The sequence below is a fragment of the Mauremys reevesii genome, unplaced genomic scaffold, assembly GCF_016161935.1.
Source record: "Mauremys reevesii isolate NIE-2019 unplaced genomic scaffold, ASM1616193v1 Contig46, whole genome shotgun sequence".
NCBI lineage: Eukaryota > Metazoa > Chordata > Testudines > Geoemydidae > Mauremys > Mauremys reevesii.
The window spans coordinates 125,868-153,350 of NW_024100858.1; the positions used below are offsets into that span (position 1 = coordinate 125,868).

Here is a 27,483-nt window from a genome sequence, read left to right on the forward strand (position 1 = left end):
CATAGTTTGTTATGTCTATTTAAATTAAAAGCTCTTCAGGGCAGAGACTGTCGCTTACCATGATCTGAATTTGGGCCACTACCTGCTACTGCAATGCAAACAATAAAGTAGAGCAGGAGCGAGGAGATGCAATCCATACTTAGGAACACTAAGACTAGAGACAGCATGTGGAAAGAGTGTAAGGGAAAGAATAGCATGATGGTTTACCTTTTTGTAAGTTTGCTGGAATAAAGTACCCAGCTGAATCTTGCTGCTTGCTTGATAACTTCAGTCATAATCCCCCGATATTGCTGTTCTGATACATTTATCTTGACTAGGGCTATTGTCCTACCTGTTCACATCTCTAAACAGAAAAATAGTATTTCCCACAACCATTAAGAAGTTTATCCGTATAGTTTAGCATTGGGCTAACGCTGCTCCCACGAAGGTCAATGAAAGCCTTACGATTAGCTTCTGAGGAGCAGAATTAGGCCAGTGCTGAGTGCCTCTGTCAGAGTCTTGATGTGTGTGCCACCAAGGCTGTGATTTTCAAAAGTGACTAGTGATTTGTGGGGAGGAGGGAACTCAACTTTTGAGGGCCAAACGTGAGACAATTTTAAGAGGATGATTTGCAGAGGGTGGGTGCTCAGCATGGTCTAAAAATAACCCCATAAAGTGTCTTCTATCCCCCAAAAGTTGAGGCACCCAGAATCACCCATCATTTCTGCAGCCCTCGGGGATTAATATAATGCAACACGTTTTCTTTATTTACCTTCACGGGATTATTTTTACTACACCTGATTTGGGAGCTGATCCATCCTGCCTCCATGAGATGACTCAGGTTTTGCAGAGCTAGATATTATATCCACCTCAGCTCTTCAATGACATTTAGTCATTTCTGACGTCACCGAGAAGAGGGTACTATGGCTATAATAGTTGAAATCACACAAACCTGACAACATCATAACATTTCTTACTACACTCATCTGAAGAGGGTCCAGCAGAGGGGACAAGCCCCCTGTTTGATCAGCAAGCGACTAGGGACTGAGAATTACCATTTTGAAATCACAGTTATTCTGATTCACCTGGGCAGCAAAAGGGACTGGAGTGGAGCATGTTTTATACTGACACCTGCTTTTTCTCCTCTGCTACAGTCTCGGTCTTTGTTGGAAGGGCAGGTTGTTGGTATTTTTCCCAGTGCTATATGAACACAGACAGAAGTCAATTGAAGTCAGTGAAATTAAACCGGGGATTAATTTGGTCCCATGGCCCTGCTTCACAGAGATTACAAACCAGATTGAATTGCATTGTCTGTCCAGACACAAAATACACTGGCCGATCAAACCCACTCCTAAAGCAGAGCAGACAGAGTTTCATAGGAAGATTATTTCTGAGAAAGGCTTTGCGGACGAAGGGAGTTTTAAGGAGGGATTTGAATGGAGAAAAGGTGGAGATTGGCACAGGAGAACTAGGAGATTGTTTCAAATCCAAGGGGCAGTCACAAAGCCGTACCAGGATATTATCTCCAACAATGCATCCCAATTATAGTTAAGTCCTTGCTGTTGGAAGTGGCTGGGCTGGGTTTGCTGTAGCCTGGCTTGTTAGCAGCAGCCGTGCTTTGTGTTAGGAATACATCACTGGTTAAATGCCGCTTGCTAATTATGTACATCATAACACATTTTCAGAAAGCTGATTAAATGAGGTGCAGGTTACTGCTCTTTGCGTTTTACTGAAATTGTCGTTCGTTAGATTAGTTATTACCACAGGGTCTCAACTGTCTAGTGCCCTGAATGTAAAATGCATGAATGGGACCTGCGCTGGATTTCAGACGGGCTGAGCAGCTGCAGTGCCCATTGACTTAATGGGTTTAGTCCTGCTCACACTTGCAGCAATGCCAGAGCAGAAACAGTAGCGAGGCCCTGAAGACAGCTCTATCTATAATCCCCACCCCAGCTGTGGGCTTCCAAGAAAAGAATAGAAATAAGGGGGAAGAGGGGAGGGGAGGTTGACCTCCAGAATCTTCCTGGCAGCAAGAGGAGCCCAACAAATGGCAGGGCAGAGACTTGTCGCTTTCTGTTGCTTTTTGTGTTTGAATTTAGTGCATTCCTGTGTTTAGTGCAGTTGGGCGTGATCTCAGACACCGCAGTAAATTCAAACACAAGACAGCAAATAGTGGGAGGGCAGCTAGGGTGACCAGATGTCCCAATTGTATAGGGACAGTCCTGATTTTTGGGTATTTTTCTTATATAGGCTCATATTACCCCCCCACCCCCTGTCCCGATTTTTCACATATGCTGTCTGGTCATCCTAAGGGCAGCACATGTGACAGTTCAAGCTCTGAGGCAGCTGGGCCTATTGGAGAATCCCAGTATTAGGGAGAGTTTCCAGTTCCCGTATCTGAGGGAAGGAAAGACCACCACATGTGCTGGTCGAGAGGAGCCTCAGCCTGAGCCACCACAGTCTAACCTCCCCTGTTGTCTCCTTTCCCAGGAGGCCCCGGCCATCCCAATCCGACACCACTTGGAGCTGTTGGGCTCCAATGTGGGGACCTGACTTGGTTTCCCTCTAAACTAAAATCCTAGTTTAGATCTAGTAAGCTGCCACCACTCAATCAGATATGTGGATTGAGACACAGTCCTTCCCCAAAATCCTAGGGGATTCCAAGAGCCCCAAATCCATGGAGTTCTTACACCCAGGAGAAATAAACCATTCCCCCTGCTTCCTCCCCCCTCCCTTTTCCTAGGAGAGATACCGGGATCTAACTACAGAGGGATACCTCCCCCTTCTCTTTCCCTGAGAATCCACCCAAGGAAAGACCAAACAAGTCCTTAATAGAAAAGAAAATAATTTATTAAAGAATAAAAAGAAAGTAACTTGTCTCTGTAATCCAAGATAGAACCATACAGGGTCTAAACTTATCAATCTCTGGAGAGAATCCCCCCTCCTTTCTTTCTCAGTAAAAGCAAAGTAACAGCAAACAAGAATAAAGAATTTCCTTTAGCAAACACACAATTGCAAATGTAGAAAACAACTCAAAAGACTAATTCACCTTTCTAATTAATACTCACTATTAAATAGTAGAAACTACTCCAGGAGAACTTGGAGACATGACTGACCTCTCTTAGATCCAAAGAGAGCTCTAACTAACAAAGAACACAGACAAAGGCTTCCCTCCACAGAGATTTGAAAAAATCTTGTCTCTGATTGGTCCTCTGGTCAGGTGGTTATCAGGTACTGCATGTTAACCCTTTACAGGTAAAAGAGACCTTAACCCTGATCTGTTTATTTATGACACCACCACATGTGCTGGTCGAGAGGAGCCTCTGCCTGAGCCACCACAGTCTAACCTCCCCTGTTGTCTCCTTTCCCAGGAGGCCCCGGCCATCCCAATCCGACACCAAGATGGAGCCAGTCCCTGAATTCAGGGGATCCCTGAGCCCACATCTGTACTGAACAGCTTTGTTGAAACACACTTCTGACAAAACATAATTTTGAGGAAAAATGGCTTTTAATCACAAGGGAACTTTTTAAGGAACAAACTTCATTTTCACTGACGTTTTCTAGTTCTTCAGCAACAAAAATCAGAAGCTGCAAATTTACTGAAAAACAAACAATTGTAGTAAAATTTTTCAGTTTCTGGTTTCATGTTGAAAAAGTGGGGAAAAAATGCACAGGCAATTTCAACAAGAATATCAAACAAACAAATAAAAAAGACCGAACAATTTTAAAAAAATGTCCACACAAAAAACCCCACAAAAATTCAGCTGCATTTTTTGATTAGCCATAGTACTGAACCAGGTGTCTCTCTCTCTGTCTCTCAGAGTTCTCTGGCAGCCTACTGTGCATTGGGAGGCTGCGAAATCCAAGAAATACTTGGATTGATTTCCATACAGGCTTAATATAATTTATGGCAGTACTTTTCAGCCGGGCTGCTGACATACGGGGCTATTCCCCATGTTCTCCTTCAGGAGCTAAGCAATTAAACAGACAACCAACAACAGCGGCTAAACAATATGGTGAATCTCCATGTTTCCACCTGCATGAGTATGTCCATTTGTTTTGTGTTTCTGTGCGTGTCCGTCCGTCCGTCCATCCACTAAGTTCCTGTTCAGTGTGCTGATTTCCTCTGGCAGATCTTGTGAAGTCCCAGAAGTTAGTCCACACACTGAAGTGTCTTCATCCTAGTATGATTCCTAGAGATTGCTTCTTTCACAGCTGCAGAATGGGGGCTTGCTGGTGCTTAGCTCTCCAGCCAATGCCCCAAAATTCTCCTTTTAGCAAACACTAGTTCTGTTTACACAAACTGGAGAGGCAGTGTCGTCTGGACTAGAGTGCACTAGACTAGGAAACAAAGGTGCTAGTATTGGCTCTGCCACTGACCGTGAGCAAATCACCACTTCCTATTTCCCGTCCCACTCTTTGTGTCTTGTCTATTTATATTGCAAGCTCTCTGGGGCAGGGACTTTCTCTGACTGTGTGTTTGTACAGCACTAAGCACACTGGAGCCCCACTCTTGGCTGGGGCATCTAGGCCCTTCCATACTGCTAATAATAAAACTAAGTAGGGTCAAAACACATTTCATCCAGAGGCATACACAGACAAAGCTGCCGACCCGCATGTAATCAGTACTGATCATGATGTCACTTACCCAGTACTTCGGGATCAACAGATATTCCCTTGTTTGATGGGAAAGTGTTGCCAGTGTAACTACATCTCTTGCTTAGTCCGCAGAAGTGCTTGGGTACATATGGGTTGGTTTTCACTAGAGTAATAAAAATACCGTGTACAAAACTGTGATTTATTAATGTATCTGGCATCAATAGAAATATTTTGCTATATACGTTTTATTTAATCTGTCAGTTTAGCTTCAGATCCTAAATTTTGTTCCCACTTTAGTTTAATAGGTAGCAGGCTTTTACATTTGTCAGTTTTGTGTATTGTCTGCAGCTCATAACTCTGCCTATCAGATTGCCCTGATTTTAGGTCTAGTAATTCTACTGTAAATGCACTTCAAAGCTAAGTGAGAAAATTAGAAATGGGAGTTTACCACATGTCACTTAGGCCAAGATCCTCAAATCCCACTGACTTCAGTTGGAGTTAGGTGCCTAAATACCTTGGAGGATCTGTGGCATAGCCTTGTCGATATATATGCACGTAATTAACTTATGCAGTGTTGTTGCAGCCATGTCAGCCCCAGGATAGTAGAAAGACAAGGTAGGTGATGTAATATTGGACCAACTTCTGTTGGTGAGAGACAAGCTTAGGCTATGTCTACACCAGGGTCTCAAACTGAATTTACCTTAGGGCCAATGCCAGTCCTCAAATCCTCCCAGCTGGCCAATAATGTCACTGAAGATGGTTTTCAGAACAGAATACCTTTATATTGTATTTTTTATTTCGAATGTCTTAGAAATAATAAAACTGTCATACAACTTGATACAAATCTTCACCTGCTAGAGAGTTTTTAGTGTTTGCCAGATCCCTGGCAACGCTTCAGTTCTGTCAGTTTGTTGATGTTTGGCCTCAGTGACTGAGCAGTTGAAACCTTCAGGATTGCAGCCAGGTGTGCGTCAGATAGTTGTGTTCAGTATTTTGGCTTGTGTTCATTGTGGGGAAAAAGTGATGCTGTCTGCATGGCTAACTCTGCCCGGCAACTAATGATGCTGCCTCCAGCTGACTCTGCCCGGCAACTAATGATGCTGCCTCCATGGCTGACTCTGCCCAGCGACTAGTGGTGGTATCGCTGTCCCTCTCCCCCAGCCAATGGGAGCTGCAGGGGACGGCACCTGCAGCAGACATTGCCGGCAGTGTGTCCGCCTGCGTCTCTCCTCCACGGGCCACACTGGGGAGGTTCTCAGGCTGCAGATGGCCCACGGGCCAGGACTTTGAGACCCTTGGTCTACACTACAGCTTATGTCGGCATAATTTATATCCTTCCCTGATGTGAATAAACCGCCCCCCTGAGCGACATAAGTTACACCAACATCAGGGCCGGTTCCAGGCACCAGCCCAGCAAGCAGGTGCTTGGGGCAGCATGTCGAGCTCTTTGGTGGCAATTCAGCAGCGGGTCCCTCGGTCCCTCTTGAAGGGAAGGACCTGCCACCGAATTGCCACCGAAGAAGAAAGCAACGCAGTAGAGCAGGTGCCAATCGCGACTGCAGCTTTTTCTTTTTTTCCCCTTCGCCGCTTGGGGCGGCAAAAACCCTGGAGCCGGCCCTGACCGACATAAGCATTCATGTGCACAGTGCTATATTGGTGGGAGAGCTTCTCCTGTTGACATAGCTTTTGCCATTCACAAAGGTGGGTTTTTTTATGCCAACAGGAGAGCTCTCTCCCCGTCAAAGTCTTTCCCGCTTTCTTTCTCTATTATTGCTTAGTTTGTGACTTGAACCTGCAATGTGCAAAGTGCCCTCGACTCCCTCTCTCTTCTGCAGGAGTTGTAGGTGCTCAATGTCATAGGCGCCAACTTTTCCAGGCACCAGTGGGTGCTCGCCCCTGCCCCGCCCCCTCCCTGCCCCTATTGGATCCCTTCCCCAAATCCTCACCCCAGCCCCACCTCTTCCCTGTCGCAATCCGATGCATAGTTATGGCTCTGTATGGCCAATTGTCGGTCCACGGCCATCTTGTCCTGCTAAAAGGACAGGGCAGCCTCCATCTTGGACCAGGTTCTTGTTGCATAGGAGAGGGCAGAGATTCAATCCTGCCCAGCAACACTGGCTGTGTATGCTCTCCTGTGTTCCTGTTTTTCTCCTCTCTCCTGCTGGGTCATTTAAGGGTCGGGCTAGTGCCGTGTGCAGAGACCTGATCCTGCCCAGCAACTTGTGGTGTCGTGTGCAACATTTTGGTGCTGTGTGCATTTTTCCCGCTCTTTTTGGGCCCGGTCATCTGGAGGTCAGGCTAGTTCTGCCTAGCAACTCCAGAGTACTGTATACAGAGACCTAATTCTGCCCAGATACCCCAGTGTGCCGTGTGCAAATCCTTCCGACGTGGGGTGGCAACAGCTCGAAACCTGGAGGGAGGGGGAACCAGGGAGCCAATCAGAGACCGACACAAGGGAGTGAGACCTTTCGATAAAACTAGGTTTCCCCCCAGAAAATCTTGTCTTGACCATCGTCTTTTTTGGTGGAGTATCCGCGTGTTAGCTGAAGGGCCTGATCAACCTTTTGGCCAGGGTCTCCTCCCGGTATAGCTAGCTCGTAGTGTGGAGTATCCGCGTGTCAGCTGAAGGGCCCGATCAACCTTTCAGCCAGGGTCTCCTCCCGTTATAGCTAGCTCGTGTCGTGTCGTTTTGGATTTGTTATCGCTTTGGATTTATCGTTTTGGATCTATTTCCATCAGCTCGTCATGCTTCTGGTGTCTGCTCTGCTGGTCAGCTGCGCCTGGAGTGCGGTATTTGTTTTCTGATATCTGACAGTTAGCTTATCTAGCCTCTTATTTGTTCCCCTCCCTAACTTGGTACCAAATATCTACTCAGGATTGTATTAGTGAGCTCAGAATTGCACAATTGCTTAGCTAGCTTGTATAATTGTTCTACTTGTTATCAAATTGTTAATTGCAAACTGCTTTATGTGTTTGAATCACTGCTCTGTCTGTGTCCAGTGTGTGTGGTTAAACTCGGGAGCTGTCTCTACTTAGAGAATAGCTGACCAAGGGGGTCCAGTCCCCGCGGTCTGAGTGAGTGGAATCTGCCCAGCTGCAGCCGCACCACACTCTGGGTTTACCCTCTGTGTGAAAGCAAGGGTGGCTGAGGCAGTGGCCTGTGGGTCTCTTTTCTGTGTTTGCACCGGGCATCGCCCTGACGAACCTGATTCCTATCTGTGTGATTGGTGTGTCTGACTATCTAGTGTGGTGTGGCGAGCAGTTTACAGTGCATTGTTGTTGGTTTAAATTTGTTTGCATTGTTTACCTGAGTCCCAGTTGGAAATTGCCTCCTTCCCCGGCCCAAGTTGTAACCTGTCCCTAAATAAACGCAGCCACCTGGCTTTTCAGTGTTACCCTGGTCCTGCCTGTCTTTTCCTCACGCAATACCAAGCTTGAACGAACCCCCAGCTAATTCAGACATTCCCCAAGTGTGCTGCGTTTCCCCTCCTCTCCCCTCCCTCCCAGCACCTGCCGCCGCCAATCAGCTGTTTCTCAGTGGGAAGGGATGGGAGGGAGGGGTGAGAAGCACTCAGGGGAGGAGGCAGAGGCGGACGTGAGCTGGGTCAGGGCAGGGAGCTGCCAGTGGGTGCAGAGTACCCACCAATTTTTCCCTGTGGGTGCTACAGCCCCGGAGCACCCCGGAGTTGATACCTATGCTCAGTGTCATGATATATGGAATCACAGTCCACCTGAAATGGGATTTATCAGAGAAAACCACTGCAAGTTACAGACTCAAACAAACAGCTTTCCACGGAGATTGCGTTCCAGTTTTGTCTTCCTTGTTTACCAGGATAAAGGAAGTCTGAGAGCTTGCAGTTGCTTGCACTACCTTGCAGTTCAGGCTACAGTAGCATGTATAGAGGTGCCTGAAGTGCTGTGCCGTAATTCCCCAATGTGGACGTTGAGGGCGCAAACTAAAAGATTCCTAGTTTTCATTAAGTGTAGACATGCCCTGAAACTCTAGAAATCACACAGAGACATATAAAGGTTGGATATTGCAAGTAAACATATGAATAAACACAGTAATTCATGGGATAGGGTCCATAATGTACAAATGGTCGTATTGCACAATAGCAGATTTGTGATGTATTAGGGAGACACTAGCTAAATCTAAGATCATGAGAGCCACTGAGGTTGCATTAAAAGCACCTAGTACATTTTGCAAGTGAGTTATTATTAAATTGCATCCTGGTGAGGGACTTGTGGTGTGACCTCAATTCAATTAGGTACTTGTGTAATAACAGGAGTGTCAATTTCCTGGGGATGACAGGTCCCTTGTTCTACTCACTGTATGCAAACCATCACTTAGGGCCAAGGTTGACTGGACGGGGAGAGAGGCGCTTTTTCAAATCAGGTTAACCAATATTATTTGAAACACCAAATTATGTCTACACTAGGGCGAGTTCTACATGAAAAAGTTAGGTCGACCCTGATACATTGTTCAGGAACATGAAAATTTCACAAGCCTGAGTGACGTAGTTAAGCCAACCTAACCACTGGTGTAGACATAGCTAGGTTGATGCAAGAATTCTTCTGTTGAGTTAGCTACTGCCTCTTGGGGAGGCAGGGCCGACTCCAGCTTTTTTGCCACCCCAAGCGGCGAAAAAAAAAACGATTGAACTGCCGCCGAAGTGCCACCAAAGAGGAAGAGAGGGACTGAAGGACCTGCTGCCGAATTGCTGCCCAAGACCCGGACATGCCACCCCTTTCTATTGGCCACCGCAGGCACCTGCTTCCTTCACTGGTGCCTGGTGCTGGCCCTGTGGGGAGGTGAATTAACTACAGTGATGGGAGAACCCCACCTGTCACTGTACTGAGTGTGTCTACATTGAAACACTACAGCTGCGCAGCTGCAGTAGTTTAAGTGCAGACATAGCCTAGTTGTTCAGGGGAGTTTCAAATCACATTAGGTAACTTGGTTTTAAAAAACTCCTTTTTTCCTAGCTTAGACAGATCCCCATAGGGCCAGTCCTGCAAGCCTTGCTCATCTGAATATTCCTTAGCCATGCAGTGAGACTGCTCCTGAGAGCAAGGCATACGCATGACAGCAAAGATTGCAAGGTCAGGCTGTTAATCTCTGGGCTTTTATCACAATATATCTCTGTTGTCAGTTTGATGAACACAATATGTTGGGGAAGAGTTAACATGGCTTTTGGAAAGGGAAATCACGCCTCACCAATCTATTAGAATTCTTTGAGGGGGTCTACAAGCATGTGGCCCCAGTTAATATAGTGTACGTGGACTTTCAGACAGCCTTTGACAAGGCGTAGTGAGGCAGAGAGTGGCCTCCCTCCAGAACGGACGAATTTAACTCCCCCTCGTGGGTGCAGCTAGCCCCGCCCTTCCCCCCTCACAGGAAGTGCAGGGGTGGGGCAGGAAGTATAAGAGCAGGGCTCTGCAGCTCAGTTGTGGCCAGACCAGGGAAGGAGGCAGATGTCACTCCCAGAACGCTGAGCTCTCAATGGAGTCCAGGACTGGTCGCAGGGAAGAAGGGCAACCCAGTGCCCTTGTGGACAGAAGACCCCTGGGGAGAGACTAAAGGAAGGGCTGCCCAATCGCAAGCCTGAGAGCCAGATCCCAGCAGTGACGGAGTGGCGCCAGCGGGAACTGGTAAGGAAGTAGCCCAGGGAAACAAGACGTTGGTCCGGTTGTGTTGCCAGGGTACGAGGCAGCAACCACGTGTTTCCCTGCTGACCCCGTGGTTGGATCATCTGTGACTACTAGGGCCCTGGGCTGGGACCCAGTGAAGCAGGGTGGGCCCGGTACCCCTAATCCCAGCTCGTATGCAGGGCTGGATGCACCAGAGCTATAGGCTGTTGCCGTTTACCCCAGCCAGGAGGCTGAGGACCATAAACTGTTTACGTGCTTAGCCCATGCCCACTGTTCTTTGCCCCAGCAAGGAGGCTGCAGCTACCAGCTAACCGGGGGTGTACTGAACCCTCCTGGTGGAGACCTGCACTGCTCTTTGGCTGACTTGCACAGTCTCAGCTCAGACCCCTCCCCCCTGACAAACTTCCCGTGGGCGTGCCGACTTCCAGATGCCTCCGGAAAGGGGGCGCCCTGACCCAAGAGGGAGGAACGTTACACCAGATCCCACACCGAAGGCTCTTAAGCAAAGTGAGCTGTCATGGGATAAGAAGGAAGATCCTCTCATGGATCAGTAACTGATTAAAAGACAGGAAACAAAGAGTAGGAATAAATGGTCCGTTTATTCACAATGGAAAGAGTTAAATAGTAGCACCCCCCAAAGATCTGTACTGGGTCCAATGCCATTCAATAGATTCATAAATGATCCAGAAAAGAGGGTAAACAGTGAGGTGGCAAAGTTTACAGAAGGTACAAAGATAGTTAAGTCCAAAGCAGACTGAAGAGTTAAAGGGATCTCACAAAACTGGGTGACAGGGCCACAAAATGGCAGATGAAATTCAATGCTGGTAAGTGCAAAGTAACCCACCTTGGAAAACATACTCCCAACTAATACACAGAAATGATGGGGTCTAAATGAGCTGTTGCCACTCAAGAAAAAGATCTTGGAATCATTGTGGATAATTCTCTGAAAACAGCCACTCAAAACGCCACAGCAAAGCCAGATTCCCTAACAGAATGTTGGCAACCCGTTAAGAAAGGACTAGATAATAAGACAGAAAATATAATAATGCTACAATATCAAACCATGGTACATCCACAACTAACCAAATATACAACCAAAAAGAGAAAAATCACGCTACCATATAGACTTTATTTCTTTTGATTTATCATGACATTAAGAAGGCTCCCACCTGCTAGTCTGGGCACTTTTACATTATTTGAAAAAACAACCCAACTAATGCAAACCCAGCAGCAGATCCCCGAGCTGTAATGCAATGCAATAGAGGGGACTTTCCCCACCAAAACTCTTGCCCTCGCTGAACAAGTAGCTTATAAATCCTTACTGCATGCCCTGAAGTTCAGTAGTCCTGGACTATTTCAAACCAAAGGCAGAGGCGTGTTCCAATGCTCCACCATACACACAGCAATTCCACATGCAACCACTTCTGGGGTGGAGGCTGAAGATCAACTTAGTGCCACATATCAACAGGGAAATCTGGGCCACTCATGCTGGGGTAACCCCTGATCATAACACCACGTCAGAACAGACAGGAGCGCTGCTTCTAATGAAATCTCATTAGACAGCCCCCAAACAATCTGCATGGGACCCAAGTTTTCTGCCTTGGAAGTATAAAGGGCTGATGGGATGGCAGCAGCAGGGGCAGCTTTCCACATACAACCCAACCAATGTGCCTCAACCCTAGAGCTGAGTGAATTTTTGTCAGCAAACAGTAAATGATTTGTAAATGCAGGTTGAATTTGGCAAATAATACTGGCCGAAAAAAAAGCCCTAGGAAATGTTAAAATATTTTGGTTCAAACGGACATTCAGAACGGTTCCTTCAACAGAAATGAAATGGTTTTGGTGTTTTATTTTGGCAAGGAAAAAACCATCGGTTTCGGTTCAAAACGAAGCTCATTTTGTTTCGGATTTTTTGGTTCAGTCACTGAACTGAATCAATTATTTACTCAGCTCTAGGCCACCCTGACTGAGACGGGCCAGCCCTAGGGGTGAGCTCAACAGCCAGAGCCTGTTCAGACCTTCACTTCTCTGCAGAGCCTGCCAACAAGGGGAAATGGAGTGTTGCCTTGCTGCTGCTGGCAGTGGTGTTTGTGTTGCAGAGACCTCTAAGGAGCTGGATTCAGATCATCTCGCTTCATGCGTGCCATCAAACGCCCCCACCGAGTAACGGTGTTTCATCGCCGCCTTCCTGGGCTGGATTTGAACGTGCAACTTGGAAGAGAAAGGTTCAGCAATGAGCTGCGCACTGGGCAGCCGTGGAGAAAAGATGACAAGAGGTGGAAATGGTAGGAAAGAGTTGGAGAAGGAGCTTTCTCTGATCGAACAGACCTGCTCACCCATGAATGTTTCATGGGAACAACCAACAGAGAGCAATAAACACAGACAACAGCTCCTAGAGCTTTTGCTGTTAGACACGAAGGGGAAAGTTTTCTTGTTAGATGCACGTGGCAGATCTTGATTCTGATAATCCATCTTCTTTAAATGTGTGAACTTCTCCCAGGACCTGCCGTGCCAATGTGAGGGGAGGATTTTTTGTAGTTTTAAAGCTACAAGGGTCATTGTGATCATCTAGTCTGACTTCCTGTATAGCACAGGTCAGAGACCCTCACCCAGTTACTTCTACATTGCGCCCATAATCATTTTGTCTTCCCTAAATTTATTTTCCTTCCACTTGCTTAAAGAACAAGAAGATGCAAAATGAGGCTCTGGCAAACCCTAAGGGTCAATCCTGCTTTTCCAGATGTGAACATTCAAATGAATCTGTTTCAATTTGCTTTGGAGAAACAGGGCCAGATCCTGAACCGGTGCCAATTGGCATCGCTCTACCAAAATCCATGAATGGAGCAATGCCAATTTACACTACCTGAGGATCCTGTCCAAAAGGAGCATCTGAGTTCTGGATAAGGGTCTGGGAGCGGAATTTAATCTTTCCCATGTCACAGCTCGTTGAAGAAAACCTCAATAGCACAGTTCTGATAATGAGCTTACATCTATTATTCCTGGTGGATTAGCCTTTTTATTTTAACTGCTGAAGATGACTGCATTTCCTTCCATCTGTCTCACACGGCATTAGTGAGTGGAACACAGAGGGAAGATACCAGATAAGTGGGAAAACAGCTTCCGAGCCCCCTAGCAGGAGAGACACAGACCTTTCAAATGCCTTTCTATATTTATAGCGTTAGATAAAAGAATTGGGTGGGGGCGGGGGAAGGGCTCGAGAAAGAAATAGAGCCCTGAGAGCCAATGGCATTTGCATTGTATTAGTTAGCAACACACTCTGTGGCATCTGCCTGGAAGCACTCTCTTTTGTTGTCTGATTGGATAAGCAACTGCACAGCTAGTGAACGAGAGCTGCTGGCTGGAAACTAGAATTTTACATAAGATTTTTCATGTTTTCTGATTAATCAGAGTCCCTAGCTGGGATGGGGTCTTTCAAAACGAAGGCAAAAGGCTAAAGGAGCAATGCTTTAAAAAAAAAAGAATTATGCTTCATAATTCCTTATAGTTATAGAGAAGTTTTCATCCAGACATGTCTCCCAAATTATGGGCAAACTGCATATCTGAGGATCATTCATGCACCACTGAAATGCAGGTACTTCTGGTGTGGAATACAACCATTCTGCCCCGGTAACGGAGGTTTGCAAGAGCGGAAGTGCATTTGAGACTTTAGGGTGAATGTAAAGAGGCAGAATGTCCATGCTGGACGTTAGCCAGGATACTAGGGCTAATGGTCTTTCCCTTTGTGAGAAGCACCACAAGATACTTAATGAGCATGAAGGGTCAGGACCTCAGGTTTGCTCTTATCTGTCCCTAATGCTATGGCAGGGCACTGGGGTCAGTACAGACTCCTAGAGAAGAGCATTACTCCTGCCTCGCCAGCACTTCCTAAAGTCTCTGGATTTCCCTCCCAGCCACGTACTGCCTCCTGCCATCCCAGATCACTTGCCAGATGGGATGGGAACACAACCGAGCTGCGGGCTCTTCAGGGGCTGCGCTAACTTACGACGACATGGGACTTCTGTGCACCTCAGAATAGCTGGAGGGCTGAGTACCCTTTAAATCTACTCACTTCCACCTCCAGACATGTACCCAGCAGGCCCCTTTGCCAAGGACTGTGAGGTGGGGGAAGGGGGCCCTACACTGCGCCTGCATTGGGGGACCTCCTCAGGGGCTGTGGCAGCCCCTTTAAGCCCAGATTCCCAAACGCCGTATCCCAGGACCAGCCCTCTGGAGTGTTAGAAAACTGGCATCTCTCTGGAACATTCTCCTTACTGCAAGGTAGAATGATTCTACGAGAGGGTGTGTGTGAGAGAGCGACTGTGTTTAAAAAATGGCGTCTTGTCTTAAATCTTTAATTCTTGCTGATCGTGCCTCTAATCAAGGCAAGTTTAAATGCTCGCGCATGCTGTGGCCTTGATAATTTAAAACAAAGATGCTGAGCTGACTTGACGTTTAACAGAAAAACAAATTAGAAAATATTTTTTGTCAAAAAAAAGTGAGAAAAAAAAATATGTCCAGGGTAAATATCATCCTGAACAGGTTGTATTTAATTTTCCTTACAAAAACTGATTAGAAAATGGCCCAACCCATCCTCTCTTGCGAGTGGGGAAGTCTGTCTCCCCACACAGGCATCTGTGGAGCTGTGCCAAAAAAAATAAAAACCTGACACTGAATTAATAGCACACCTGGGCAGCCCGAGGAATACAGACAAAACCATGGGCTTGGAATCAGATGGGACTTTTCCCAATGATTTCTTGTTTCTGTTTCATGTATTGAAATGTTCACAGAGGATGAGTAATGCTCATAAAGCAGCCTCCCTCCTCAGGCAGCAAGAGGGAATGAATAGACTCTCACCACAAAGTACACAGCACGCTGTTGGAGTCTGTGCTGGCTCCATTCTTGTCTCTGCTAGTAGTTTAAATTAACCCAAGTGGTTCTCCCAGCACAAAGACAGCTATTGCTCTGGGACCAACCACTGGGATCTTTGGTACTGCACTTCAAAAGCTGTGAAACAAATAGGAAAGCTGCTGGGTAGCAGACCTGACTATGAAGGGGATGCACAGACAATTTTAAAGGGAAAGCTGGATGCAGGGCTAAGAGGAGGCATGGTGGTAGGCGGGGAGGTGGAAATGGGGCAGAGAGGAGATAAGCAGCTAGGAAGAACAAGACGGCATGTAGCAATATAGGCCAAGGCTCTAGGAATCAGAAGACCTAGGTTCTAATCCCAGCTGCCTTGCTGTGGGACTGATCCTACTCCCATTGACTCCAGTGGTGCAGGAACAGCCTTTGGCTAAGTCACTAAAGCTCACAGAGGCTCCATCTTTCAAAGAAGGGCTGTGGTACAGCTAGGATCAGAACTCAGGAGTTCCTTGCCCCCAGGTTTCATTCAGCTCATCCCACTAGGCCAGGCTGTCTCTCCCCCTGCTCCCACTACAGGTTGCAATTCAAGCAGGAGCATGGTGGCTACATGAGCAGTGCAGGGCACTCACACTATCAGCCTGTGGATCATACAAATCCCACAAAAGAGATCACAGCTTAACGACAGGCCCAGGAGCCCATAGACAATGACACCAAAATGAAGTGTCAAACCTTCTGAAGGCTCTGGCTTTGCTGGAGAAGGCACAGATGAAGGTCAGAGCAGCTGGTTTCAGATAAGCTGCTCCCGACTAGCATTAGAGGAGAGGTTTCTCCCTTTTGGAAAACACTGCCCATGCCCATCCCTAAAACCCCCTTTGTCCAGGCTTATCTCAGACATAGCAACGAAAACACTCTGCTTTAGCAAAAGAGGGCGAGAAACTTTGCACACGTCCGATTTGGTTGGAAGAATTTAATGATTATTCCTTCAGGGCCCTAGGGGTGGGTGCATGATGTTTTCAGAGGGGAGACAAGGTCACTGCCTGGAACAGCTCATAATCTAAAGCCCTGATCCAGCAAAGTATTAAGCACGTGCTTAGCACATGTGTAGTCTTACTGAAGTTACCAGGAATTGAGCACATAGTTGGTTGGCTTGGGGCCACAGGCCCCACTCCCATAAATAACTTCATGTGGGCGCAAGGGTTCTCCTTGTGCAGAACCAGCTGCAGAATTGGGGCCCAAGTTACTATGGACCAAAAAGAGGGTGGGGCTACTGGGGAAATTCGGCAGGGATTAAAAAAAAAGCAGAAAGCTGTTAAACCATAATTATGGAGGGGCTAGCATCCCTCCATGATATATAGGAGCAGCCATGCTTATGATCTTTAACAATTCAGTTTAATTGGTATTTAGCTAGTAATATAAACTGGTGCTTCACTCTTTGCAGCTGAATGTGGGGATGAGTTTATTGCCTTTAATTTCATCTCCATTCAGCAAGGGGGAGAGCATCTGTCATCCTGGAGCTGCACTCCGCTATCATCATGATGGACGGCTGCAGAGCCACAAAGAAATTACATTTCCACACGCTCACGGAAGCTGCATTATGGGGGGCGGCGGGGAGCACCAGCGGCAGGTTTTGTTGCAAGGCAAGACAGTAACTCTTCAAAACAAGCTCAATAGCCCTTTATAATGAAAATAAAACAGCACCCCCAACTTGCCATAAAACTGTTTGTGACCTTGAAATACTGAACCTGGCCTGGACTGCAGCATCGTTAATATCAGATAACAAGCGACACAAGAGGGCCTGGGGGTCGGGGGTGCGCTGGCGGCAGCTTTTGGGCACCACTGCGGTGCAAATTCATGAACACCTGGCGTGGTGGCCGGAATTTGACCCGGCAGAAAAGCACTAAGAGAGGTGAGTTTGCATCAGGTGGACAAGGCTCTCCTCCCATGAGACGCCATAGCCCTGTAAATGATGCCTCATGGTCTCTCCGCTAACCGAGTCGTGTGGTGCATCATGGGAGCCACATGACTGCACTGCATCATGGGAAATGTAATGCGACCTGGCACAATAGGTGGGAATTTCTGCAGTGCTCGCTATTAGCCTCACCCAGCTCCCATTGGAGTCAATAGGCACTTTCCCATGGACATCAGTGGGAGCAGAGTCAGGGCGGCAGTGCTCAGCACTAAGGAAAAACCTGGCCCATTGCTCTTTTTCCACACAGGCCACTTACCCCAACAACTATTCCTCTGAGCCCAGAGCCTCTCGGGCCGTACCCCTGGCTCGAGAGCTCTTTTGTCTTTAAAATGTGGTCACGCCCTGGAAAGTGGCTCATTAAGAATGTACTGTTGGGGTTGGGGTGGAGGGAGGGTGCCATGCTTCTTGCCTGTCAACGCTCTCCAGACCAAATGTGCTGTATCCATAAGTTGTTTTTCCCTACCTCTCAGCCCTGTGAATGGTGAGAGACAAGCTCCATTCTTTCCTCCTCCCCTGGTGTTCAGATACTGCCCTCAGTGACACCAGGCTGTGCAACCCCCACTGCCCCGTGGGGTTGCACAGGTCTGTGACCCAAGGAGTCTCTCAGTGCAAACTGGCAGAGGGCACACCACACCATAACACACATCAGGCCTGACACACTCATTGCCCCAACATATTGTTGTCATAGAACCATAGGGTTAGAAGGGACTGCAAGGGCCATCTAATCTAACCCCCACCAAGATGCAGGATTTGTTGTGTCTAACCCGTCCAAGACAGATAGGTATCCAACCTCCTTTTGATAACCTCCAGTGGAGCTTCCACAACCTCCCCAGGTATCTGTTCCATTGTCCTAGTGTTCTTACAGTTAGGAAATTTTTCCTGAGATTTAATCTAAATCTGCTATGCTGTAGTTTGAACCCATTGTCTCTTGTCCTGCCCTCTGTGGCAAGAGAGAACAGCTTTTCTCCATCTTTTCTATGGCAGCTTTTGAAGTATTTGAAGACTACTGTCATGTCACCCCTTAATCTCCTCTTTTCCAAATTAAACATACCCAGTTCCTTCAGCCTTTTCAGTCATAATCTGTATCTAAAAGATGTCATGTCAGGTATCATATGCAAACCAGTAACACACAGGTCATTCATGTTATTCTGTGATGTATGTAGAACAGTGTATAAAGAATTATAGATGTGGGCTGGAAATATGCTTTTAAAAGGTGTTTTGCAAGCAGGACATAAACCCAGCCTGTCCTAGACAAAGGAATGTTGTTCCTCCCGTTTTCCTGTGTCTCCAATGTAAACTGAGCCAGGTAACAACTCAGAGGACAATGAAAAGTACATTTACATAGAAGGTAAACAAAGCCATCAAGCTAAATGAATGGGGTGGAAGAGCGCTTAATGATCGTGATGGGAGATGGAACATCCACTCCCCCAGGAAGTCTTTCTGGCTCTTGAAACAGAGACAATAGACTTTGGCAAGTATAAGCAGAAACAGAAAGCCATTTTGATACCCATCCCGTATGGGGACAAAGAGGGAGCAATACTCTTTGAACTCATGAAAAGGAGATCTGCTTGGCCTGAAAGCCAAAAGTACTGACTGTACTGTAGGTGGGAAACCTACCTAGACAAAGATTGTAACTTGTTGAAATTAAGTTTTAGTCTACAGAAAGCATGTTGTGTTTTGATTTACTTGTAACTATATTGGTGTCTTCTGTTATTACTTATCACTTAAATAGCTGTTCTTTGTTGTTAAGCTTATTCTTGTTTTATGACAAAACCATATCAGTTCTATGAATTAACCTGAAGGGTGAAGTCCTCAGCTGAACCAACAGGGTGGTGTGTGCTCTCTCTCTTTGGAGGCAGCAAACTTAACTTCTGCAAGGATCCAGTGAGAGGGACTGGACGCTGCAGAGGAAGACGATTTCAGGGAGACCCAGGACCAGAAAGGCCAGTGGTGTCAACCTGCCAGGAGTAAACCACGCTGGCGGAAGCCAGGATGAGCCCACTGTGCTGTGATCAGGCTGCTGGCGTCAGGGCTCTGAGCCAATGTTGCATAGCACAGGAGCAGCCAGAGTTACAGGCAGGCGGTGACAAAACCCTTTACTGGTCTGGGTGGAACTCCGAAGTGTCATGAGGCATCACTGATTAGGACTTAGTAAATGTTTCTATTGGTGATGCATAATGAGACATAGCCCCCAGCTCCCTCTCCTTTAGCTGGGTTGGCTCTGCCAAGCTAACAGGAGTGAAAGCAGTAAAAACACACATTGGCCACTAAAGTCAGTGGCTGTGACTTTGTTACACACAGGAGGGCAGAGCTGTGGAGAAAAGGGCATGTCTCTTCCTTCACTTTTAAAGCAGAAAAGCACTCAGAGAGGTGACTTTGCATTAGGTGGACAAGGCTCTCTTCCCATGAGGTACCATGGCTCTGTAAGTGATGCCTCAAGGTCTCCCCTCTAAATAAGCCATGTGGTGCATCATGGGAGTCACATGACTGCAGTGCATAATGGGAAATGTAGTCAGGCCAAGGAGCCCAACCCATAGTGAAGAATAAGGGCATGAAGTATCCAAATGACAACTCCTATGAGACACGGTAGCATCCTAGGCAGATGCAGTTTAACGTCAAATTGACTCAAACTGAAACATTTAGATTTGGTTCAACACACCAAAATGAACCGCTGATTCAGGAATGTCAAAAATTCATTTCACTGTGAAATGTTCTAATATTTCTGAATTGAAATTTTGCAGAACGCTTCATTCTCCAAAAAAAGGTTGACATTTCAACTTTAAATCTCAGTGCAGCTTTTCACTCAGTTCTACCAAAATGGATCTTGGGCAGACCCGGACGGGGATCCACTAAGCAATGCAAGATGCTCCTTCCCACGCTGCCTCTACGGCTCTCCCAGCCCCAATGCCTCAGGAGCGGGGCATACAAACCTATGTCCCTCGTGCTGGCACTAGACCAATCAGCCAACTAGAATTTGTTTGTCTTGCAGCTGTGCCCAGGAACAATTGTTTGCTCCCACCCAGACCTGCCCTTGATCAGCTAATCAGCATTTAACCCCACCCCCACTTCATGCTCAGATCCTAATCCCAGCCCTGCTCCCAGGAAGCCTGTCATAGGTTTATTCCCCACTTTGAACTTTAGCGTCCACAAGACGGGGACCTGCATGGAATCCTCTAAACTTAAATCTGGTTATGCTGCCACCAGCTAGAAATTCCAGTGTCTAGCACACTCCCTGTTCCCCCAAAACTTTCCCTGGGAAACACAGATCCAAACTCCTTGGATCTTAACACAAAGGGAAATAGCTGATTCCCCCACCTCCCCCTCCCCTAGTCAGTGGGAGAGATCACCTTGATTCAAACTCCTTGAATCAAACAAAGAGGGATTCACCTTCCCCCCTCCTCTTCCCCTGAGATTCCAAACAAGGGAAGAAATCAATCAGGTTCTAAAAAGAAAAGATTTTAGTAAAAGAAAGAAAGAAAGTAACACTATCTCTGTAGCACCAGGATGAAAAATATACAGGGTCTAGCTATAAACCTAGAGGAACTTCCCCCTCTTTTCTCAGAATAATCAAAAGTAACAGCAAACAGAAATAAAGATATTTCTCCAGCAAACACACATTTGCAAATACAGAAATTAATTATAAGACTAATCCGCCTTTCTAATACTCACTATACTGAATAGAAGAAAATACTTCAGGAAGCTGGGAGAGCCTGGATATACGTCTGGCCCCTCCTAGATCCAAAGAGAGAACAGCCCCCAAAACAAAGAACACAAACAAAGACTTCCCTCCACAGAGATTTGAAATTATCTTGTCCCTTGATTGGTCCTCTGGTCAGGTGTCCGTCAGGTTACTGAGTTTGTTAACCCTTTACAGGTAAAAGAGACCTTAACCCTTAACTATCTGTTTATGACAAAGCCCATGAAAGAGGCAGCTTGAGCATTCAAACGCTCACCCAGGGAAGGAACGGAGACTGGCTTCTGCTTAACATCCTGGTTGGTTCCCTGGGGTTCTGTAGTACGGTGGTTCTCAACCAGGGATCCAGGGTCCCCTCTGGGGCCACAGATAGGTTTCAGGAGGTCTGCCAAGCATGCCCGGCATTAGACTCGCTAGGGCCCAGGGCAGAAAGCCAAAATCCCGCCGCGCAGGACTGCAACCCGGGGCCCCAAGCCCCATCATCCGGGACTGAAGCCCACATTTGAGCAACTTAGCTTCATGGTGCCTCCTGTGGGGGGAGGCCCCAGGCAATGCCCTGCTTGCCCTTAATGCTGGCCCTGGCTTTTATATGCAGAAAACCAGTTGTTGCGGCTCGGCAGGGCTGTGGAGCTTTCCTAGCATGTTGGGGCTCAGAAAGAAAAAGCTTGCGAACGCCTGCTGTAGGACACGGCCCTTGCGAAAAGAGCTTTTCAGACCCATTAAACTCCTCAGCTTCACTTCGGCATCTAATCAGCCTTAGCAGCTGTTTATTGCCGCACGCACTGCGAAGCAAGAGAGATCATCCTGCAATTACCGCTGAGCTTTTTTTTTTCCTCAGCAGTTTCTGATTTGTGCTTTCAACAGTCATTCAGGGGAACGAAGGTGATGGGTAAGGGAGGCATTGGAGCCAGATCTATAGTCTATCTCCCTCCTAGTACACTTCCCAGCAGAGGATCCCAAAGCGCTTGGCGAACATCAGGGTGAAATTCACCCTGTACAGAGGGGCCAGCACAAGGCAAGACACCACATAAGCCCTCAGGGATGAATTAGGTGGGACTTGAGTGGTGCATAGATATTGTGCTGGTCCCCTGCATAGGGACACCGTCCTGAATAACAGCCTGCCCCTCTTCTGAGCTGGGTAATTATTATCCCCATTGTGACGTAGAATGACTTACTTGGCTCCACATACAAGTCGGTGACAGAGGCAGGAATAGAATCAATATCTAACTCCAAGTCCTGAGCATTAAATAGCAGGTAACCTAACCACTAGACCATGCGTTGCCATATTCCCTGTATCATTCTGTGACTGTTCTCTCTTTCAGCCCAGTAACTGAAGGGTTAATCATTTCACATTGGATGCACAGGAGCTGTGCCAGAATCCACTGGAGCTACGGGGTTCTAAGTGTAAGAGGTGATACTTCGTTGTGACGATTGTTCTACTTTGCACCTGTGTTTTTGATTAATTAGTTAAAAAACAACAACAACAACCCTCAAGCCGGCTGATCTAATCAGGTTCGAAAGGCTGTTCTCTTACCAGCTTCCAGACAGCTCAATCTTCAAATTCCTTGGAGTCTTTTCTGCTTCTTCAACAACATATACGCATTTTTCTAAGGAAATCCAAGTGAGATCCTTGGATGTGCAATACACAGTTGTTTGATGGCACTCTGCAAAAGGAAAACAGTCGATCCATAATTATGGACATTTGGAGAGAGAGGCATGTCTGTGTTTGCTAACCTCATTCGCTAACATGCTTCAGGGGTTATGCAAGGAAACTGTAGATAAATACATTGAAACAGATGAAAGATGTATACAGAGTTAATGGCCTACAGTAGTCTGACCTCTATTTACAGCATAATGATGACAATGTGATTCCACTTTAAAACCTCAGATTTGTGCCTAGAGGGAGCTTTATTAGAAACTGCTTGGGCTTAGCTAGAGCAACTGGACTGGGAGAGGGAAGACCTGAGTACTATGCCTGGAACTACTACAGACCTGCGTGTGACCACATGCAAATCCCTTCTCCTCTCTGTGCCTCTGTTTAATCTTCACCCTTTGCCTGTCTTGTCTGATGAGATGGTGAGGACTTTGGGGTAGGGGCTGTGTCTTTCCAGTGCCCGCACGATGGGGCACTGATCTTGGCTGGGACTCCTAGGTGATTCTGCAATACAAGTAGTAAATAACAACAGACTCTTTCACCCATGGATTTCAAAGTGCTTTACAACCATTGACTAAATAACCCGGAGTGTAAATATCCTGGTTCTACAGATGGGCAAACTGAGGCAAAGAATTCATGGGACTTATCCCAGGCAACACAGTGACCCAGTGCAAGAGGTAGGAATAGAACCCAGAGTCCTGACTCATAATCATGTCCTTCAACAAAAGCCTGCATGCATAATGCCCACTAACCCACAAAGTGTCTATTCCCTAACAGAAGTAGTATGCCAGTGCACAAATCAATGGGGTTATTATGGTGCCTAGATTTCCATCTTGCTGTCTTTTCCCCTCCAGGCGTAGCTACGTCAGTGTGTCAGAATGCTCTCCGTGCTGGGGGCTGTGTGTGATGATTAGAGCTATTGATGTAGAAGGGCCTTCTATGATGTAATTAACACTACAGAGTCATCCATCTCACTTTGCCTCCACAGTTGCCATAGCTACTTGCAGTCAACAGGATGCCTTGATGTATTGCTGCTGTGTTAAACTGATTACTCTGTAAGTGTACAAAATAATTGCTTTCCCCGAACCATATTACGGGACACACAAACTAAATTACAATAAATAAATAAATCCAACCAGTAGCCAAGGCTGTCATCCCATCAGAGCAGTTCAAACGGGCCAGAGCATTAAGAGGAAGCTGGGGAGACGACCCTGAATGTCTGTTTGTGCCTCCCCCAGAATGGGACCCGAACAGAGTTTGATAGCCATGGAGACCCCTCTGGAGTGGGTTATTTTGGGGACATTAATACCAGTGTTCCCAGGAAGGCAGGACACCAGTACAGCAAGACAGAACCCTCTGGATTGCCACAAAGAGCCCATCCATTTCATGGTTACTTATACGGCTCCCATCACTGCCGTACTGGAGAACTGATGAGCTAAGCCCCTGAGGCTGAGATGCTTGTTCTAACATGGGAGCTGGGACCCTTGACTCCTACCTTCAGTGGAGCTACTCTGGATTTTCACAGGGTGTAGGCCTGTGATATTAAAGCTCACGGTACCCTGAGAACTTTATTGAAGGCTGTTTTAATTTCCATGGGCAAGAACTGGATGGATTGAGAGGCAAGCTTGCTTCAAGGCACTCCAACTGTTAATTGATTGCAGTGCTGAGATTTGTAAATACACCTCTTCTGAGCGTTGCAGTGAGGTCCCTGGTATCTCTATTCTCTCACCCCAGCTTTCGGCGAGAGTGTGGGACACACTTAGGCCTGGCGTTTAAACCGGTTTAAACACTACGTGTTTAAACTGGTTTTAGGCGCGTTAAACCGATTTAACGCCACACCCGTCCACACTAAGAGGCCCTTTATATCGATATAAAGGGCTCTTTAAACCGGTTTCTGTACTCCTCCCCAATGAGAGGAGTAGCGCTAATATCGGTATTACCATATCGGATTAGGTTTAGTGTGGCTGCAAATCGATGGTATTGGCTTCCGGGCGGTATCCCACAGTGCACCACTGACCGCTCTGGACAGCAATCAGAACTCAGATGCAGTGGCCAGGTAGACAGGAAAAGCCCCGCGAACTTTTGAATATCATTTCCTGTTTGCCCAGCGTGAAGCTCCAATCAGCACGGGTGGCGATGCAGTCCCAAATCCAAAAAGAGCTCCAGCATGGACCGTACGGATGTGATCGCTGTATGGGCAGACAAATCTGGTCTATCAGAGCTCCGTTACAGATGACGAAATTCCAAAGCATTTTAAAAAAAAATCTCCAGACAGACACCAAAGCAGGGACTCAGCACACTGCTGTGTGACAAGCGTGACGGAAAGCCAAAGAATCAAATGGACGCTCATGGAGGGAGGGAGGGGGGACTGAGGACTCAAGCTATCCCACAGTTCCTGCAGTCTCCGAAAAGCATTTGCATTCTTGGCTGAGCTCCCAATACCTGTAGGGTCAAACATATTGTCCGTGGTGGTTCAGGGCATAGCTCGTCAATGTACCCCCCCATTCCCCCCCAGAAGGAAAAGGGAAAAAAATAGTCTCTTGACTCTTTTAAATGTCACCCTATGTCTACTGAATGCTGCTGGTAGACGCGATGCTGTGGCACTGAACTGTAGCATCCTCGCCCCCCCTCCTTGGTGGCTGATGGTACAATATGACTGATATCTGTCGTCATCATCAGTCTTGTGGCAGATGGTATAGTGCAGAAGGACTGGTATCCGTCCTCATCATCAGCCCATGAGTGCTACTATTTCCCAGTAGATGGTACAGAATGGCTGGTAACTGTCTTCATCATAGCAACAGGGGGCTGAGCTCCATCAGCCCCCACCCTTCATGTGTAAAGAAAAGATTCTGTTCTTCCTGGACTATCATATCAGCGGGATGCTGGGCTCCTCTCCCCCATGCTTAATGTCCTGTCTGGACTATCATAGCAGCTGGAGGCTGCCTTCCCCTCATTTTATCTCACTAACAAGTCACTGTTTCTTATTCCTGCATTCTTTATTACTTCATCACACAAATGGGGGGACACTGCAACGGTAGCCCAGGAAGGCTGGGGGAGGATGGAATTAACAGGTGGGGTTGTTGCAGGGGCACCCCCTGTGAATAGCATACAGCTCATCATTTCTGCGGGATCTGACACGGAGCGGCTGTGCTCTCTGGTTCTCTGATACACTGGTTCTCTAGTACACTTACCCCATATTCTAGGCAGGACTGATTCTATTTTTAGATACCATAAAGGAGGGATTGACTCAGGGAATCATTCCCATTTTTGTCTTTTGCGCCCCCGGCCGATCTCAGCCAGGGGCACCTATGACAGCAGCAGATGGTACAGCACAGAAGAACTGGTAACCGTCATCTCATTGCCAATTTACAATGGCATGGTAGGTGGTACAGAACAGCTGATAACCATCTCTGCTATTATGCAAAAGCAAATGAATGCTGCTGTGTAGCGCTGCTGAATCGCCTCTGTCAGCGGCATCTAGTACACATACGGTGACAGTGACAAAAGGCAAAACAGGCTCCGTGGTTGCCATGTTATGGCGTCTGCCACGGCAATCCAGGGAAAAAGGGCGCGAAATGATTGTCTGCCGTTGATTTCCCAGAGGAAGGAGTGACTGACGACATTTACCCAGAACCACCCGCGACAATGATTTTTGCCCCATCAGGCACTGGGATCTCAACCCAGAATTCCAAGGGGCGGGGGAGACTGCAGGAACTATGGGATAGCTACGGAATAGCTACCCACAGTGCAACGCTCCAGAAATCGACGCTAGCCTCGGACTGTGGACGCACACCGCTGAATTAATGTGCTTAGTGTGGCCGCGTGCACTCGATTTTATACAATCTGTTTTACTAAACCGGTTTATGTAAAATCGGAATAATCCCGTAGTGTAGACGTACCCTTAATTTAAACGCACAATATGTTCCTCTTACTTCTGTGCCTCTCCTCCTGCATACTTCTGCCCCATCCCTTAGACTTCCCCTTTGATGAGTCTACTGTCAAAAGCAGGATGATCTAGTGGACTGAGCATTGACAATGTGAGTCAAGAACTCAATTTCTAATCCAGACTTTGTGACCAAGTCACTGGGTCACCTTGGGCTAGACACTGAAACGCTCGGTGCCTCAATTTCCTCATTTGTAAGATGAGAATTCTAGATAACTTACTATGCTTTCCTCTCGCAGAGGTGTTGGGAAGAGCCATGACTAAATGTTTATAAAGTACTAGATGTTTGACTAAAGACTCCTGATTCAATGTTTATGAAGCACTTTTCTGCAACACTCCGAGGAAGGAGTACTGCAGAAATGGATCTGGGGTTAGTGGATCACAAACTAAACAGAAATCAACAACGTAACACTGTTGTAAAAAACAAAAAAGCAAACATCATTCTGGGATGTATTAGCAGGAGTGTTGTAAATAAGACAAAAGAAATAATTCCTCCACTCTCCTCAGCACTTACAAGGCCTCAACTGGAGTACTGTGTCCACTTCTGGGCACCAGATTTTGGGAAAGAGGTGGACAAATTGGAGAAAGTCCAGAGGAGCGCAACAAAAATGATTAAAAGTCTAGAAAACATGACCTATGAGGAAAGATTGAAAAAACTGGTATTTGTTTAGTCTGGAGAAGAGAGGGCTCAGGGAGTGCAGGGGACATGACAACGGTCTTCCTGTACGTAAAAGGTTTTATAAAGAGAAGGGTGATAAATTGTTCTTTTTATCCAGTGAGGACAGGACAAGAAGCAATGGGCTTAAATGGCAACAAGGGAGATTTAAGTTAGACATTAGCAAAAATTTCCTAACTGTCAGGGTAGCTAAGCACAGGAACAAATTACCTAGGGAAGTTGTGGAATCTCCGTCATTGGAGGCTTTTAAGGACAGATTAGACAAACATCTGTCAGAGATGCTCTAGATAATGCTTAGTCCTGCCTCTCTGCAGGAGACTGGACTAGATGACCTCTCGAGGTCCCTTCCAGTCCTACATTTCTATCATTCTACGAAGAATCTAAGAGTAAAAAGACAGAACAGTTATTTTAAAAGAAATGCTTGCATCCAAAGAAGTGGGTATTCACCCACGAAAGC

At 46.8% G+C, this 27,483-nt stretch overlaps 1 long non-coding RNA gene across 1 annotated transcript; it reads right to left on the minus strand.

Annotated features, from left to right (window-relative positions):
- Positions 1-3,480: 3,480 nt before the first annotated feature.
- LOC120394274 lies at positions 3,481-23,256 on the minus strand. Its single transcript, XR_005592230.1, has 5 exons — positions 23,160-23,256; positions 22,746-22,911; positions 22,288-22,417; positions 4,628-4,741; positions 3,481-3,578 (listed from the first exon to the last, which is right to left on the minus strand). It is a non-coding gene; the product is annotated as an uncharacterized LOC120394274 (long non-coding RNA).
- Positions 23,257-27,483: the final 4,227 nt, after the last annotated feature.